Raw genomic sequence first — 20,553 nt, 5'->3', positions numbered from 1 at the left:
TAACATTAAAACATTGCAGAATAGAATACAGTAAAAAATAACAGAACAATAGAGAGAGAATAGAGAGAAAGAGAACAAAAAAAGACAACTATTTTTGTTTTTTTATATTATATATTTTTCGTGTATTTTTTATTTTTTACTTTTTTTTTTTTTTTTTACAAAAGTCTCTCAAAACGGTGGCATCTTGGTAGACCCTGTGAAAGTGTGCCTAGTCTGTGCAATGCTGTACCCAACTAGTGTATGGTAGCACTCAAAACATTCACCAATGCAAAGACCAGGATTGTAAGGACAGGAGGGACAATAATAGCGGGTGTCACGCCTATATCTGCGCTTTCTACAGATACAACATTTTCTTTGGGGGGCTCGTTGGGTAGAGGTACTCGGGAGGAAAATGCCTACATGCAGCCAGCTTACTGCATTTGGATTGGGAAGGTGAGGTGGAGCACCATCTAGAAACAGAAGGGGTCTGACGATCTCTTCCTGGAATTTAAGGAAGGATCCAGTCCATCCTGAAGCTCTGTATAGCACATGAGAATTCAGCAAAGCCAATTAAAATAATTAAACAGACACTTTTTTGTACCAGCGTCTGGCCTTACGGGCAACAAGGTATGGCGCCAACAACTGGTCGTGGAGGTCCACCCCTCCCATATTTTGGTTATATTCGTGGACACAGAGGGATTTCTCCACAACACCAGTCGCCGTAGTAATTTGGACCGTCTTGTCTACATGAAGGGAGGTAAGAACGAAAACATTCTTATTATTCCTCCACTTCATAGGGAGCAAGTTATTACGCTTCAAGCAGGCTATCTCCCCCAGCCTAAGACTGGAATCTACAAGCCGCTGGGGAAAGCCCCAGCGATTAGATCGCATGGTGCCACATGCTCCAATCTGATGATCAAACAAGTGACTAAAAAGTGGCATGCTTGTGTAATAATTGTCCACATATAAGTGGTACCTCTTTCCGAATAAGGGTGACACCAAGTCCCACACAATCTTGCCAGCACTTCCTATGTAGTCAGGGCAGTTTGTCGGCTCTACGTGACTATCTCTTCCCTCGTAAACCATAAAACTACATGTATAGCCTGTGGCCCTGTCACAGAGCTTTTACATCTTGACCCCGTATCTGGCACGCTTGCTGGGAAGATACTGTTTGAATGACATGCATCCAGAAAACTTAATCAGGGACTCATCAACGCAGACAACTTGATGGGAAGTAAACAAGTCTGCAAAACGTTGGTTGAAGTGGTTTATGAGGGGCCGAATTTTGTAGAGCCGATTGTATCCAGGGTCTCCACGAGGACAACAGAGTTCATTGTTGTTGACGTGCATGAACCGCAAGATCTGCTCATATCGTGCCCTGGCCATGGAAGCAGAGAACACGGGCATATGGTGAATTGGGTCAGTGGACCAATATGACCGCAACGCACTCTTTTTGGTTATGCCCATGAGGAGGGATAGGCCCAGAAAGATCTTAAATTCGGAAACCGTAATTGGTTTCCAATCTCTGGCAAGGGAGGACTGGGGATTTGTGGCGATGTATTGACCAGCATACAAATTGCTTTGGTCCATAATAGATCTATAGAGATCTTTGGTGAAAAACAGCGAATAAAAATCAAGTGATGTAAAATCAACTGTTTCCACCTGAATGCCGGGTTGACCAGTGAATGGGGGAAGTACGGGTGCTGCAGAAGTGGTGGGTTCCCAATTAGGATTGGTGAATGCAGCAGGAAGGGCACTGTGGGCTCGATGGGCCTGTCTTTGTCTTCTTGGTGGCAGTGGGACGCTACTTGTGCTTGCCACCTCGCCAGCTTGAACTGCACTTATGGGACTTGCCACATCACCAAGTGTTACTGCAGTGCTGGATGTACGACCAGGGAGTACTAGGCCGCTGGTGCTTGCCAGTTCACCAGAAGGAATAGCGCCGCTAGTACTTCTCTGCTCCATACAGGAGCCCTGAGGTTCTTGCACCTCAACAGCAGAAGAAGATTGGGGTCTGATACACCTGACCTTGGCAGGGACCACAACTCCGTCGTCAGAGCTATCTGTCATGGAGCCGCTGTCGTCTACAGGATCATTTCCTGAGCCTGAATCTGACAGATGAGTGGCTTCCTCTTCACTATCTGTCATGCTCAAAAACGTGTAGGCCTCTTCACTAGTGTACCTTTGATTTGCTAAGTTTGCTAAATTTACTGGTACAGTAATGGGACTCACAGGTAAAAAAGCTCCTGACTGTCAGCGACTGTATCAAAACGCTACCAAAAACACTGTTAGAGATCGTAGGGATCGGGCCTGACTCTGCGAATGCTGCAGTTATGTGTTTAGTGTTTTGTAAGTGACAGTGATCGATTGATACTGCACTTGGGTGGGCTGGGCTGGGCAGAGGTGCAAAACGCAGGTGCTAGCAGGTATCTGGGTTGACCCCGCTAACACTGCGTTTTTGGGAACCCTAAACTGCTGGAGATGCTAGTATAGATCTGATCAGATCAGATATTGATCCGTTCAGATACTATACCACTAAGGGAGGTGTATGCTGCGTGCATGGGTGTTAGCGGTACTGGCACTAACCTGACGCTGCCTGGGGTGACGCAGACCCTATCTGACCCTAAAACCTAACTTATATCACCCTACGGGTGATCAGGGGGTTAAACCTTTATTAGGTAATAAATGGCGGGTGCCCTGACACTATAAAAAATAAACTAACTAACCAGCGTCACCCATAATAGTTATACGGTGATCACTGGTGAAAGGGTTAACTAGGGGGCAATCGGGGGTTTAAGACCTTTACTAGGTAGTATATGGGGGTATCTGACGCTATAAGAAGCTGACGCTGAACCTAAATACTTACCTGGCTAACTAGCATCACCTGTGACACTAATACGGCGATCAGAAAAAAGATTGCTTAGTGACACTGGCGACAAGAGGTGATTAAGGGGTTAAACCTTTATTCGGGGGGGGTTAGGGGGGTACCCTCAACCTAAAGGAGCCTACCACAAACTCGCCCTACCACTTATAACAGTCACAAATGACACCAATGCAGTAATCAGTAAAAAAACAAAAAAAAACTGCTATTGGTGTCACTGTGACAGGGGGTGCAGGGGGGGTGATCGGGGGGTGATCGGAATGTATCAGTTACAGAGCTAGGATAAACCATTTAACACTGACAGGGATGCTTACAACGATAAGCTTTTATTTATTTAGGTAAACCCTTTATCCTAAAAGAAAAAAAAAAGTTTTTTGTAACTGCTTATAAAGTATTAGCTGGAATTTGGCTTCAATGTGTTAGTGTATTTAAATCTGTTAGTACATCTAACACTCTCCTCCCTCCACACTGACAATGCTGCTGTGTGTCCCCTGTGCTCATTCATCCAGATTAGGTGCATTCTAATACTGGCCAAATTACCAGGTGAAAACAGAAGGAAAAATACTTGCGAAAATAAAACTGATGCAGCCACCGCATATAATGATTGGTAAGCTTCCATATATTATATGTTTGGTTTTGGGTTTATTACCTCTTTAAAGAATATAATAGTAATAAAGAGGTCAATGTAGTCACAAAAGCTAATTCCCCCTGCTTAATTTCTGTTTCCATGGCTATATTGACTATATTTCTTTCCTTCTTTGACATTTCCTACCTTGGCATTACAGTGGCCAGTAACTAGCAGTATATCTTGTTTGTAGGTCTTGTCAAACTCAGCCTGCTTTGATCGGAAAACTATTGGACTTCATTTCTATCGGCATCAACTGTTGAGGCCTAAACTTGAATAACTGTAATGTTGTCTGGCTGTGCCCAAAATCGAAATCTGGCCATAGATGGATTGCAATTCTGATATTTTAACAGGGACCAGCTGAATTTCGATCCATCTATGGCCATTCATGTTCAAGAGGAGTCAACCTAGTAATTAACTCTTCTCAAACGGGACTGTTAGAAAATTTGTGTTCGATCAGAGGGTGAGTCCTGCTTCCAGAATACAATAGCGTGTCATGGAGAATTCCTCCATCCACTTCAAATGTGGGAATGGGGAAATCTGGCTGAAAAAAAAAGAATAATTTATGGCCAGCTTAAATTAAGAGAAAAACCAAATACACAGTATGGAACTTTGTGAGTGCTTATTATAATAAAATTAGTATGTAACAACAAAGTATGAAAAAATAAATTATTTAAATTATAAATTACAACAACATGAAAAAAGGACAAAGACAATAGTCACATAGAAAGGAACAGACATCACTTATTCTACGTAGTGTATCCACATGTCTGTTCAGTTTTCCACACATGAGTTCAACAAGTTTCGCTTCCTCAGGAACATGCATGGACATTTTTCTCTAATAAGTAGATACAGATGTGTATATTAATTTATACAAATCTCAAGTTAGAAAAGATACAAAAAATAATTTGAACCAAATACATATATACATACATAGGTGCATCCAAGGAGTGTAGCAGAATATTCTCAACCGGTAGACTCTAGCTCCAATGCTTCGGAGATTCAGAAACCAAGCTATATGAGTGATGTCAGAGCAAATAATTGGACACCAGAGCCCTAATGGGAAGAAACACAGACTTATGCCAACTCACCCACTGAGAGGAGTACCATTGGTAGACTTGGATACCGTTATAAACCCTATTGTTACCTATAAATGATCAGGACATAATAGTAATATATAATGTGTCAATGACAGTACATGTCATTGAATAGACTTAATAACTGAGTCAAAGTGTATAGACATCTTATAAGTAGATGCTGCATGGAGCTATTTGTATTCCTCCCTAATGCGTCGAGTGGGCGCGACCTGTGATGTTACGCCACCCAGACTCAAAACAGATGTTGTTGGATGACACCGCAGAAATGGGAGGTGGCCACTGCCTTGCTGCCTCGGAAGCCCACAGTGCACACAGGGGAACCAGGGAGATGGGCACTCAGCAAACGACACGCCCCCAGGGGAGTGCCAGATGCCACAGCACCGCCCCACCTGACCCCTCCGGGCTCCCACTCAATGACCCCATGGCACGACAGAGCAGGACCGGATCCCAGAAGGCGGTGCCACCCAGAACCCGGACCCACAGGGGCTGCCCCCATCTCCACGGGAGCTCAACATGGCCCCCTTTATGAAACGGAGACCATGCTGCTGCAGGCCCCTAAGCGTTCGTGTGGGGATATGATGGCAAGGAAATGGGTGAACGTCCCGGGCAGTGGTGTCCAAAAGGATGCCCTGTGAACGTGAATTAATGGTGGAAGTAACAATAAGCATACAAATGCAAATACAGTATCTCACAAAAGTGAGTACACCCCTCACATTTTTGTAAATATTTTATTATATCTTTTCATGTGACAACACTGAAGAAATGACACTTTGCTACAATGTAAAGTAGTGAGTGTACAGCTTGTATAACAGTGTAAATTTGCTGTCCCCTCAAAATAACTCAACACACAGCCATTAATGTCTAAACCACTGGCATCAAAAGTGAGTACACCCCTAAGTGATATTGTCAAAATTGGGCCCAATTAGCCATTTTCCAACCCAACGTCATGTGACTCGTTAATGTTACAGGGTCTCAGGTGTGAATGGGGAGGAGGTGTGTTAAATTTGGCGTTTATCGCTCTTATGCCCCATACACACGGTCGGATTTTCCAGATTTTCCAAGCGTGTTGTCGGAAATTCCGACCGTGTGTGGGCTCCATCGGACATTTTCCATCGGATTTTCCGACACACAAAGTTGGAGAGCAGGAGATAAAATTTTCCGACAACAAAATCCGATCGCATCAATTCCAACCGTGTGTGGCCTGTTCCAACGCACAAAGTGCCACGCATGCTCAGAAGAAATTTCGACACGGAACAGCTCGGTCAGGTAAAATTAGCGTTCGCAATGGATACAGCACTTTCGTCACGCTGCAATGTTAAAAATGGTTTAATACAGCGCACTCTCTTCTTCTTTATAATGTGACAAAAATTAAGTAGTTTTGCTGCTCATATTCACACACACTTCTCACAAACTTATTTTTTTGTTTTTTTCTTGGGATTCCCTGAATATATTGTTATTTGTCACATCTGACATAATGTTTTTTTTTTTTTTTTGTTTTAGTTTTTTTTTTTATTTAAAGCCATTTTTCGTTTAGATTTTATGTTTGTATTTTTTCCAAGGCTGATCTTTGTTTAATTTTATTTTTAGTTTTACTCCATAATATTTTTGTGTGGGTTTTGTGTGTCAAGTTACCACAACACCATTGATATCTTTTATTATTTAATCTCAAGGAGATTGGTGTTGGTGTCCCTTGTTAATTTCACATTGTATTTTTGAAATGTACCTGAACCCTCACAAACAAACTGTCCTTTTTGAAGTAAAACACACATAGGCAAGTATATTTCAAACCAAAAATCCTTTATTAAGGACTCAGAACCAAACAAAGAGGGAGGCAACGCTGGATCAACAGGAGAAATTAGCAAAGCCTGGGATCCCTAGGGCAGACATCAATTCTTGAACATCAAAATTGGTGGCCTGAGGAGTCCATATGTAAGGGAGGCCAGTCTGGTCCAGAAGTCCCAGAGATCCGGAAAGCAGCAGATGACATCTGTGTCCCCAGGCTGTGGTACCACAAGAGGCTGCATCTTTTGACCGACCAGACTGGATCCAGGGTCCTCACTTTCTGGTCTTCCTTTCACGCTTCATTCCGGGCTGTGGCTGTGCTGTTGGAGATGTGGCAGGAGGAGGAGTAGGACCTGGAGGAGGACTGGGAGGACCTGGAGGAGAAGGAGGAGAAGGAGGAGGAGGACCTGCAGGAGGAGGAGGAGGACCATTTGTGAGTTTGCAAAGGTGTGTCTCAGATGTAATTTGGGCCCTCATACCTTTATTAAGAGCCTCCAATATGAGCGACTCACACATGAGTTGTTGTCCCTCCTCCATCCTCTGCATTTTAGAGGCAATGATGGCAGCGAAGTCATCCTCCACGGTCTGTGGTGCTCCCAGGGCCTCTGTAGCCCTCCAAAAGAGGCCTATGGCAGCCTCCTCTAGGGCACTCCTCCTCCTGCCACTTTCTCTTTCCAGGTATTGGGGAGGGACCTGCAGATCAGCCAGCCGGCTCGGCCCGGTCACCTCCTGGCTGAGACTTCCCTGTGTATGAAAAAGGGACATGGTTTTAGTTTTTGCTTCATCAATCAAAATCAGAAATTAGTACTCCAAACTAACATCTAGTTAACATCATTGATTGGACAAGCAGAAATATTGAGAGGAATGCTATACCTGGCTCAAGCTGGGCTCCTCCACATGTTGCTGCCTGGAAGGCCCAGGTTGGGCGTCAGAAGCCTCAGCTGGAGGGGAAGGAAGTGTGGAAGGAAGACTGGAGAGTGATGACCCGGGTTCAGTCTGGCCTGCCAGAAAATGCAGCCTGTCATAGTACCACATCCTGGGGACATAGATGTCATCTGCTGCTCCGGATCTCTGCGAATCCTGGACTTTCTGGTGCTCCCTTACATATGTCCTCCTCAGGCCACCAATTAGGATCTTCAAATATGTGATGTCTGCCGTGGGGATCACCTGCTTCACAATTTCCAACAATTGATCCAGCGCTACCTTCCTCTTTGTTTGGTTCCTGTAATGTGGGTGGTTGATCTCCCACAAACAGGGCAGCTCCCTGAACATGTCAATGAATATTGACATGAAGTCATTATCTTGTAATAAGATATCCATGTTCACTGCAAGACACAACACAAGACAAAGCCTAATGTCAGACCAAACTCTCCTAATCTTGTTACAATATAGGCCTCAATCTAGAAGCAGTATAGGCACAAGTATGTCTCTTACCTTCGTTCTTACGATCGGCGCGTCCAATGCTCCTTCCTCCACTCACAGATCGTACGTAATACGCACGTGTGTTACGCTTTATACACACTGCACATGCGTATAACTCCGCCCACCCCTGACATTCTTTCTAGTCTATTCCCCGCCCCTTTTTGTTCGGCGCAGTGGGTGAAGAGCACATGGCGGAGTCAGAGTAGGTGCGTGCTAATTACAGGAACGAGGAGGAGGAAAGCCCGGATCCGGACACGTCCCGATCCAGAAGGAGAAGATTTAAGGCCACAAATATGTCCTTTGGGGAGATGTTGGAGATGGTGGACATCCTGAAGAAGGCCGACTATGACGGAAAGTATGGACCTTACCCCAACCCCAATATCAGAAAGGCCGAGATCATGGCGAAAGTGGTCAAAAGTCTGCACCGGAATTTCGGGGTACAACGATCGATAGATCAGCTCAGGAAGCGGTGGTCGGACCTGAAATTAAGAGAGCCCGAGCAGTACAGAAAGTTCCGGAGAGTGCTGCAAAAAAGTAAGTAGTTGTGCTGTGTTCCTATTCTTTTTGTCTTTACTACGTTCGTGCTGCTCCATATGCTTTTCTTAATCGTTGTACAGTTTAAAATGTCAATTTTAATGTTCATGGGCCCATTATTCGTTCGTATCAAACATTTTTTTTTCAGCCTCTAAAACACCATTGTTTAGGCCATATGCATTTTCCTACATTTTTTAGGGCCTACTTGGATGCAATATATTTGGTTGTGTAGATGGGTTTGTGACTAGAATGAAATGCAAACTAGATTCTGTGTAAGGAGAGGACACTCAGCAGCTGTTTTCACATCTGGACGCTGGAGCACTAGTGTGGGACACAAGAACACAATTTTTATTAGGGGGGCCACACAGGTGCTCCAGTGTATACTATAGGGGGGTCTCCATCTGTGAAGCTTGGACAAAACAGGTAAAGTATTGCAGGTTGACAAAGGACACTAAAAAAGCGACATCTTGGAACTCTGATAAAATTGACAATTGTACCCCAGTTCCAAGCAATGTTTCCTATTTCTAGTTCTGCCATCAAATATCTGTGTGCTAATTATACCATTTTTGTTTTACATAGGGGAGAAAAGACTCGGAGGACACCCCTCATCCGAAGAGACCAGAGACCCCCCACCTCTGGAAGAAGGTGAAATACCCCCAACACAAGTGGAGCAGGAGGAGGAAGAAGATGTGTTGGAAATAGGCACCACAACAGGTGAGTGTCTGCGACCACAGGCTCAGGTAAGAGATGGATGCTGGCAGATTTTTGATACCTGTTTTTGTTTGGTTTCTCTCTTTTTAGGTGATCGTGAGGTTAGGGATCGAGATCCTTTCACATCAGAAAGTGCCCAGATCCTGATCGGGGTGTAATTTAGAACTGGAAAACATCAGGAAAAAAATCAATGATGTGATTCAAAAAAATAATAACATCATTGATGTTTTGGGGCGAATTTAAAACCCCACAAAATCTCTTTTTTTGTGTGTGGTACAATGTTTTAAATTTTTTAGCGATGTTTCGAAATGCCAAATTTGGAGGATGCACACAGTGTGCCAACATGTGCTATCTGCCATCACGGGAGATCAATGGATGCGTTTTGGGGGTGCAACCCCTTCCTCAATAATAAAGTAGCTGTGAGGAAGGGGTTGCTCCCACAAAACACGTCCCTTGATCCCCCGTGATGGCAGCTAGCACATGTTGACATTCGTAAATTGGTGTGCATCTTCCAAATTTGGCTTTTCAAGGGGTGACTTCACCCCATCTGATCGCAATATCAAACACAGTTCCTAAATACTCATGTCTGATATTGCCTTCAAGTTTTACCATATGTGAACTTTGTAAGTTCAAGATTGTTGTGTTTCTTGTTGGTTTTACAAGGGGCTGTTTTATCGTAAATGGACATTTCTATTTTTGATAATGCCACCCCAAAAATTGTTATACAACAAACATGTTGGTTTGTTTTAAAAACCGTTTCTAAATGCACATGTGATTGTGCAGGTATTAAAAAGTTTGTTAATCAAGAATGTGTGGATTATTGTCTCAACGCTACAACACTTTTGTGGTGATGTAATTGCTGTTTTCTGAGAAAATGGTGGTTATTTCCTAAGGGCAAATCCTCTTTGCACTACAAGAGCATTTTCATTGCAGTTTCAAGAGCACTTGTAGTATAAAAAGTGTATACGCCTTTAGTAAATAACAGCCAACAGTGCTTTGTATAAGGTTACACAATCACACCATTTTCAGGACTCCACACATTGCTGTCAGGGTCAGCTAAAACAAACACAAGCAGTAAATGTCACCAAAGATTTTTTTTTTATTTGATAAATGCTTCACAAATTGTCTGGCATATTGATGGCCCCCCTACCCGCAAAGAACTCAAGGTATCTTAACCGGACATCACGGGCACTCAGGGAGGGCAAGCCAGGACGGCCACTTTCAAGTGCCGTCGGGGTTGTATCATGTAGATTTCCGGCCTCAGGCCCAACTTAGCCAGCATAGTTGGCAGAATGTTGGCGTAAAAAGTTATGGAGAACACAGCACGCCAGGATTAGATGATTAAGTTTATATTCCGCCATATGGATGGGTGTCAGAAATAGGCGGAACCGGCTGGCCATGATTCCATATGTGTTCTCCACCACTCTTCTGGCTCTGGCCAGCTGGTAATTAAAAACCCTCTGTTCCGGGGTGAGGGTCCTCATCGGGAATGGCCGCATAAGATAGTCCCCCAGTGCAAATGCTTCATCCGCAACAAAGACGAATGGGAGTCCTTCCACATTGTCCTCTGGAGGTGGCAAGTCCAAGCTGCCATTCTGGAGACACCTGTAGAACTCCGTCTGGGTGATGACTCCACCATCGGACATCCAGCCATTCTTCCCCACGTTCACATACACAAGTCGTAATTAGCCGACACCACCGCCAACATCACAATACTATTGAACCCCTTATAGTTGAAATAGTATGACCCCGAGTTGGGTGGTGGGATGATGTGGACGTGTTTCCCATCAATTGCCCCTCCGTAGTTAGGAAAGTCCCACCGCTGGGCAAAGTGGGAGGCCACAGTCTGCCATTCCTGTGGCGTGGAATGAAACTGTTGAGGAAAACAAAAATAATTTACTATTTTTGCACATAAACATGGCAAGCAGATTAGGCACAAACATTCTTGGCCAACCTCCAGATAGCATTTAGTAAGGGGAAATTAACACCAAAGTATAAGGTACACCTATCATATCCCCCCCCCATGGGCCATTTCTAACATTATAGTGGGGGGTGGAATCTTGGACAGGTAACCCTCTTCACTTCATTGAGAGATGAATGCCTAAATACAGGGTATTACTTGGAACAGCCCCTCCTTAGTTACACTATTGGCAGCCCACTGGACAGGTAAGAAGTGTCATAATACAAAGATATAAATACACACTGTACACATTTGTGAACATTTGGACATTCTGATATTACCTATCAAGATAATAATAGTATACAAAAACTTTAAACAGTACCATTGGAAAGTATACAGGCAGGCCCTTGCACTACATGCTTTGGGGAATTCATCCATAAATCTGACCAGTAAAGAGGTGGGTATAGTGTGTATGGGTTTGGCAAAGTCAGCAGATAGATGATTGAGGATAGATAGAGAATTGGGATCAGCTGACTTAGCAGTTGGGGGGAGGGAGGGTTTAGAAAAATGATTTGGGGACACTACAAAAAACACTACAAAAAAAGCCTCTGGCACTCTGCCTGAATTTAAAGCACAAATCAAATTTCTAAACATTTTAGGGGTGTTTGGGGTAAAGCACTACTATGGAGCTGATAAAATACATTGTTAAGTGACTACATGAGGTGAATATAGGGCAGGAGAGCATGTTGGGGAGGTTATTGAAGGCAGATATGTATGAAGGACTTAAAAAATAAATACCTAAAAAACCAGCATGCATGAGAACAAAGGGGACATTCACAGCATATTCCAATCATGGTAATTAGGGAATGAGGAAAGAAATACAATATATTATCAAACATTCAATACAATAAAATGTGATATTAAAGGAAAATCTTACCTTCATATACTCCTTCTGCAGGACCTGGATGATGGCAGAACAGGTCTCTGGGATAATGATCCCAAGAGCCTGGGGGGAGATGCCTGTCGAGAACTTGAGGTCCTGCAGGCTTCTCCCTGTCGCCAAGTACCGCAGGGTAGCGACCAGCCTCTGCTCCGGAGTGATGGCTTGCCTCATGCAGGTATCCTGCCTGCTAATATAGGGGGTCAGCGAAGCCAACAAACGGTGAAATACGGGGTCCGTCATCCTGAGAAAGTTCCTGAAATCATCAGGATTATTCTCACGGATCTCATGGAGCAAAGGCATATGAGAGAACTGGTCACGCTGAAGCAGCCAATTCTTGGTCCATGAACTCCTCCCCACCCTGTTCATGAACTGGACTTGTGTCAAGGTCAGGACCCCAATACCAAGCCCCCGCACAGCACGAACTCTACGAGGAGTACGTATACGCAACATGGCTAGAAAACGGTCGGCTGCTCAGAACGAAGTAACAGAACGCACTGAAGAACAGCAAGGCCTGTGAAGAGCGACCTGAAAAACAGTAACGAACGAACAAGAACACAATGACTACTTAAAGTCACGCGGAACTTGCTTGCATGCACTGAAGAGCAGATACAAACCCACAAGCACAAACTGAATGGCAGAAAACGATCTGAAAGCCACGAGTCTGAAAAGGCGCGAATCGTCTCTCACCAAACTTTTACTAACACGAGATTAGCAAAAGGAGCCCAAAGGGTGCCGCGCTTGGTTCTGAACTGGCCTTTTCTAGTCTCGTCGTACGTGCTTGACGTCACCGCGTTCTTGGTGATCGGAAATTCCGACAACTTTGTGCGACCGTGTGTACGCAAAACAAGTCTGAGCCAACATCCGTCGGAAAAAATCCTAGGATTTTGTTGTTGGAATGTCCGAACAAAGTCCGACCATGTGTACGGGGCATTACTCTCTCATACCGGTCAACATGGTACCTCATGGCAAAGAACTCTCTGAGGATCTAAAAAAAAGAATCTGCATAAAGATGGCCTAGGCTACAAGAAGATGGCCAAGACCCTGAAACTGAGCTGCAGCATGGTGGCCAAGACCATACAGCGGTTTAACAGGACAGGTTCCAGTCAGAGCAGGCCTCGCCATAGTCAACCAAAGAAGTTGAGTGCACGTGTTCAGCATCATATCCAGAGGTTGTCTTTGGGAAATAGACGTATGAGTGCTGCCGGCATTGCTGCAGAGGTTGAAGAGGTGGGGGGTCAGCCTGTAAGTGCTCAGACCTTACATCGCACACTGCATCAAATTGGTCTGCATGGTTGTCGTCCCAGAAGGAAACCCCTTCTAAAGATGATGAAGAAGAAATGATGATGAACAAGAAAGCCCGCAAACAGTTTGCTGAAGACAAGCAGACTAAGGACATGGATTACTGGAACTATGTCCTGTGGTCTGGTGAGACCAAGATAAACTTATTTGGTTCAGATGGTATAAAGCGTGTGTGGTGGCAACCAGGTGAGGAGTACAAAGACAATTGTGTCTTGCCTACAGTCAAGCATGGTGGTGGGAGTGTCATGGTCTTTGGCTTTATGAGTGCTGCTGGCACTGGGGAGCTACAGTTCATTGAGGAAACCATGAATGTCAACATGTATTGTGACATACTGAAGCATGATCCCCTCCCTTCGGAGACTGGGCCGCAGGGCAATATTCCAGCATGATAACGACCCCAAACACACCTCCAAGATGACCATTGCCTTGCTAAGGAAGCTGAGGGTAAAGGTGATGAACTGGCCAAGCATATCTCCAGACATAAACCCTAATGAGGGCATCTTCAAACAGGAAGGTGGAGGAGCGCAAGGTCTCTAACATCCACCAGCTCCGTGATGTCGTCATGGAGGAGTGGAAGAGGACTCCAGTGGCAACCTGTGAAGCTCTGGTGAACTCCATGCCCAAGAGGGTTAAGACAGTGCTGGAAAATAATGGTGGCCACACAAAATATTTACACTTTGGGCCCAATTTGGACATTTTCACGTAGGGGTGTACTCACTTTTGTCGCCAGCGGTTTAGACATTAATGGTTGTGTGTTGAGTTATTTTCAGGGGGCAGCAAATTTACACTGTTACACAAACTGTACACTCACTACTTTACATTGTAGCAAAGTGTAATTTCTTCAGTGTTGTCACATGAAAAGATATAATAAAATATTTGAAAAAATGTGAAGTGACTTTTGTGAGATAATGTATATATGAAAGAAAAAATAAATGAATTAATAAAATGAGAAATAAAGAATGAAAAATACATAAAATAAAAATGAAATAAAATAAAATAAAATGGAATGAATTAAAATGAAAGATGGAAATAAATAATAAAAATAAATGAAAATGAAAATAATAATGATAATAATAATGAAAAAATAATAAAAAAATAAAAATAAGAAAAAAAGAATGTGTTTATATATGGCATTCTCATAAAATGCTACGAGAGTCCTGCCCTCCATGTGGATGCACCTTTACAATATTACAGTTACTGGACACCAAAAAATATATAGGGTGATCAACACCAGTATTTAAATCCCACCAAAATAATTTAAACATATTTTATGTATCATATTTTACAACAACCATAGTCTCATTTTCTATTTTTGGTGTTTCAGTATTACACTTTTCTGTATTTTAGTGTGGCAGGTTCGGCATCCGTTTGAAGCATACGGCGTCTTGGTGATCATCGAAGGTTTGACCATCTATCCTCGGTTTCATCATAGGGGTGTGACGGTGGGGGCTGGAGTGTAATTTCCAATTATTGTGGCCAGGAGGGGGAGGATTTTGTGGCAGAGGTACAGAAAGCTAGATCCAAAGATGTGGCATCTGAGGAAGATGCCAGCAAGTATTTTCTTGGACTTCAGAGACTGATCAAAAACAAAACCCGTCTCTTTTGGCACAAGGAATACTTTGGGAAATACATTGATAACAAAGTTGTTCCATGAGGGCTTTGGATATAAATATTCCCCAAAATTAGAAAGGCAGAACCGTGTGTGAAGGAAGCATGGGAATGTAACCTACAGATCTATTCCATTAAGATGATGCAGGTCCTATGCAATCAATATTAATCAGACATAGAGGAGATAGATAAAGAGATACAGGGATGGCAGGAAAATCACTGTAATGTAACTTCTTTTGAAGGATATCATGACAGTGATAAAAAATTAAAAGAACATCTAACCAAATATGCCATGAATCTGATCGAAACTAAAGAAAGCTAATTTTCTAGGGATAAAAGAGCGTACGATAATGATCAAGCATACAAATGGTAATTGACACAGGTAACTCAGAACAGGCTTCTTTAATCCGGAGCTCCCACTAATGAACCCAGACAGAATTGAATGAGACTCTTCCTCTTTCTCCTCAACATCATATGCCCCTATAGGTTCACGTTCAGGTGGAATAAGAGATACTTCAAAGAAGAGAAAAAACGTGGGTGATAGTAGTATACAGGGACAATCGAGAAAACATTTCCTGCAAAAAGATAAACGGTCACGATCACAATGATCACGGAACCGTACTCTAGTCACACCCAATACAGGGCATGCACTGAATAATACTACAATGTCACTTTCCTCACCCACAGTCAGCGTTAGTACTGTATCCATACCAGCTGGCCCACTGACGCAACAGACACTTGACCTTGGTACCTAAGGACAAGGTACTACATTGCACATTTGCACTCCCAAGATATAAGGAAAACATCCACAACAGTACCCTCAGTTTTACGCTTACCAAGTCAGTTGCCAAAGTAGTAGGTCCTGACCCCCATGAATATGGGGGCCGGGAAAAGTATGACATATTGAATCTGTCCTCCTGCTCGCTATCAGAGGATGAGTGCACAGTGTTACGACTGGGCTTCACCTTCTGTCCCGATCAAGAGGTGGATGGATTCGAACTAGTCAAAGATTTGCACCTTTTCGCCAGACGTTTAATGTTCAATGTCCTTTATAACAAAGAACAGAAGGACAGGGAGCCCCCTACCTAATTCAGTATTAAAAGATGTAACCTTTGAGAAACCTTTGAGAAACTTAGAGCCCTTCAGGACCTAATGGAACTGTGGGATGAAAGCAATCCTGAAGAGGAGAGATGGACTTTCAATGCTTCAGGACTCATCCCTGTTGCGTCCATCCACCCAAAACCCTCTATACCCATTTTTGCTCCACCTAAAATTTATAAGCCCAAATCACGATCATTCCCTGTACTACAGGGAAATCCTAACATCTGGGCTTTCGTTTTACAAGTAACGAAAGAAATAGAGGCTACTAATTGGAAATCAGGCCCTCAGCCAAATCTCTTGCCAAACTTAAAACGAGCGCTTAATTCCCTAACAAACAATGATAAGGTTGTTGTGAAGCCCTCAGACAAGGGAGGGAACATTGTCTTTATGAACATAGAGGGATATGAGAAAATGTGTTATGATATTATCTGCAATAGAGAATGGTACAGGCTTGTAACAACATTTTTGACACAGAGCATTAAACATTATAAAGAGATCCTTAATCAAGCCCACAATGCAGGCACTATAGATATAAACACACTTAAATTTCTAGATGTCATCAATATCCGCACTCCATCCATTTATGCACTACCCAAGGTGCATAAAGGAGTTTTGCCCCCACTGGGACATCCAATAATTTCTAGCTGTGGCTCTCTAACTGAGAATGCCAGCAGAATTATAGACGAGTATTTGTACCCTCATGTGAGGAGTGTGTCCTTGCATGTTAAAGACACGATTGAATTGCTTAAAATAATTGATGGATTACAAGTACCGGAAGGAGCATGGCTTGTTGCCATAGATATTGAGGCACGATACAATTCTATCCCTTATATGCAGGGAATACAAGTAATACGTAATTTATTGGATGAAAGAGACACAGACTCTCGCAAATATAATGAGTTCATAACAGAAATGTTAAGTTTTACCCTTACCAACAATGTCTTTATGTTTAAGCGATCCCACTACCTCCAGGTGCAGTGTGTGGCTATGGGGCAGGCTGTGCCCCCTCCTATGCCAACCTGTACCTGGGGGGTGGGAGGGTGACTTATTTTCTCAAGAAGAGAGTGCAGCAGGCCTCAGCAATGTTCTGACCTGGCATTGTTATATAGACTATGTCCTCATGGTTTGGGCAGGATCAAATGAACTGAATACATTTCTCGAGAGATTGCAAGTCAAAAATTACAATCTAAAATTCACATACAATTTCAGCCAGGAAAAAATTACCTTCCTGGATGTAGAAATTTTCATTAACAAAACAAGAAATTTATGTTCAACACTGTATAGAAAGCCAACGTCTGGCACTACATTTTTGTATGCAACTAGCTCGCATCCGAAGCAGTTAATTGGGAGTATTCCATACAGCCAATACCTTAGATTGAAACGCAATTGTACTTTAGAGGAAGACTTTAAAGTTGTTTGAATGCTTAATTGTGAGAGGCTACAGTAAGACCTGCTGAAGGAGAGCCTATAATAAGGTAAAATTGCAAGACAGAAATGCATTGTTCTATAAACCAAGAAAAGAAGCAAAAGCAGTGTCAACTAGGATAGTGACCAGACAATAGACAACATGACAAGGTCCGGAAGATCTACAAGAAATTCTGGTACCTTCTCACTGCCGATGATAAAATCAATAAGTATATATAAAGCCCTTTCCAGAAATTACTTTCAAAAGATCCAAATCCATTAAAGACACTATGGTAGCAAGTCACTGTGGTGGGAATAAGCCAAGTCAAAAGGATAAATCAGGTACTTATCCATGCGGCAATTGCAACTATTGTCCCTTCATTTTGAGAGGCGACAATATAGGTCTCCCCAACAGCACTTCTTGGATGCCCAGACACAGAGTTACCTGTCAATCTGTGGGGGTGGTATACATAACGAAGTACCGCTACGGAGCCTTTTATGTCAGTAAGACAAAATGTCCATTGTTCTGCAGGATTAGAGATCATATCTCAGCAATTTTGAAACAAAAAATGGAAACTCCTATTAGTAGACACATGGGATTATATCATAATCACAATTTAACAATGATCGGCTTCTTTGCTTTAGAACACATCCCTCCACATGATAGGGGTGGGGATATTGACACACAATTACTACAGCTTGAAGCGAAATGGATTTATCTTCACAGGCAACTAGAACCCCAGGCTTGAATGAGGGTATCCGTTACAAGCCCTTTCTATAGTACCATTAGGTCCATTCACGTGGACCCCATTTGACCATACCCTAAAACCATGGGTTTGGACCTTGTTCACCACAGCACTATCCCTTTTCCCTTGACACTGTATTCCTATCTCCGGGCCAATTTTAAGCCATTACTGGGGCTCTTCTCTTTATATGAAGCCCCTTCTCCTTTTTGGAAATTTGTTTGCATGATTATGAGACATGCATTAGTAATTGGTTGCCATGGTAAACATTTGTATATAGTGTACAGTATTTGTAATATTGCAAAGGTGCATCCACATGGAGGGCAGGACTCTCGTAGCATTTTATGAGAATACCATATATAAACACATTCCTTTTTTATTTTTTTTTTTATTATTTTTAATTTCATTATTATCCTTCATTATCATTATTTTCATTATCATTCTTACTTTATTTTATTTTATTTCAGTTTTGTTTATTTCACTTATTCAGATTTTTTTCTTCTTTTTTTTAATTATTTTTTCATTATTATTATCATTATTATTTTCATTTTCATTTATTTTTATTATTTATTTCCATCTTTCATTGTATTTCATTCAATTTTATTTTATTGCGTTTCATTTTTATTCAATTTATTTTTATTCTTTATTTCTCATTTTAATAATTCATTTATTTTTATTTCATATGTATTTGCATTTGAATGCTTATCATTATTTCCACCATTAGTTCACGTTCACAGGGCATCCATTTAGACACAACTGCCCGGGATGTTCCCATTTCCTTGACATCATATCCCCACAAGGACGCTTAGGGACCCGCAGCAGCATGGTCCCCGTTTCCTAATGGGGGCCATGTTGAGCTCCCGTGGAGATGGGGGCAGCCCCTGTGGGTCCGGGTTCTGGGTGGCATCGCCATCTGGGATCTGGTCCTGCTCTGTCACGCTGTGGAGTCATTGCGCGGGTTCCCGGGGGTCAGGTGGGGCAGTGCCGTGGCATCCGGCACTCCCCTGGGAGCGTGTTGTCTGCTGAGTGCCCGTCTCCCTGGTTCACTGTGTGCGCTGTGAGCTTCCGGTGTGGTGAGGCAGTGGCCGCCTCCGATTTCTGTGGAATCATCCGACAACATCCGTTTTGCGTCTGGGTAGAGTGACGTCACATGTCGCGCCCACCGGACGCATTAGGGAGGAGTACAAATAGCTCCATGCGGCATTGAAGAAGCCGCTGGAGTTTCTGGGAGCCACAGCCACATGTCCACACAGCTGCATACAATCCTTTCCAACCAGGGAGAATACTGATGTGATGCTTTTGCTTAGCCAAGAGAGGTGCCATGCCCCAGTTTTTCTTTTGGGGGTAACATTTTTCCTCTATATTATTTGTGTCCATTCACAGATTAGATTACTTTGGTCATCCTACTGTCCCATTCTGCTCAGGATTTTCCACCATACGGAATTGACAACACACACAGACCAGCAACTTCTCTTCTATCATATTTATGTCAGGACAGCCCAAACTGGATCCCCTTATGTTTTGCAAATGATATTTGGAGCATTCTTCATATTCTTGCAGGACTATCGGTATGGATTTTTAACCCTGGATGTAGCCATACAGTTGCAGCTGTATTTGGTTGGACACCTAGGCTCCCAGTTTTGTTCATCTAACAGTAACCCTCTATGTAAGCCTACTTTATGTATTATATTGTATATCTACTTATAAGATGTTTATACATGTCTTTACACTTTGACTCAGTTATTTAGTCTATTCAATGACATGTACTGTCATTGACACACTATATATTACTATTATGTCTTGATCATTTATATGTAACAATAGAGTTTATAATGATATCCAAGTCTACCCACAGTACTCCTCTCAGTGGGTGATCAGGCATAAATCTGTGTTTCTTCCCGTTAGGGCTCTGGTGCCCAATTATTTGCTCTGACATCACTCAGTATAGCTTGGTTTCTGAATCTCCTAAGCATTGGAGCCAGAGCCTATCGGTTGCAAATTTTCTGCTACACTCCTTGGATACACCTGTGTATGTATATATGTATTTGGTTCAAATAATTTTTTGTATCTTTTCTAACTTGAGATTTGTATAAATTAAAATACACATCTGTATCCACTTATTAGAGAAAAATGTCCACGCATGTTCCTGAGGAAGCCGCATGGCGAAACATGTTGAACTCATGTGTGGAAAACTGAACAGACATGTGTGTACACTACATAGAATAAGTGACGTCTGTTCCTTTCTATGTGACTATTTTCTTTGTCCTTTTTTCATGTTGTTGTAATAAAATAATTTATTTTTTCATACTTTGTTGTTACATACTAATTTTATTATAATAAGCACCCACAAAGTCCCATACTGCTAGTTTGTTTTTTCTCTTGTTCTTTCTATAAAGGGATGATGGTGCCAAAATAACATATCAGTGTTTTGAGCACTCTAATCCATCATTAAATTATAATAGTTGATCCTTCATGGTACTATATTCAATTACGGTCTTGTTAATGTCTTTGCTAGCTACCAAGG

This window comes from Aquarana catesbeiana, linkage group LG02 (genome assembly GCF_042186555.1).
Source record: "Aquarana catesbeiana isolate 2022-GZ linkage group LG02, ASM4218655v1, whole genome shotgun sequence".
Taxonomy (NCBI): domain Eukaryota; kingdom Metazoa; phylum Chordata; class Amphibia; order Anura; family Ranidae; genus Aquarana; species Aquarana catesbeiana.
The sequence above is the reverse complement of the archived record's forward strand: the minus strand, read 5'-3'. Positions refer to the sequence as shown.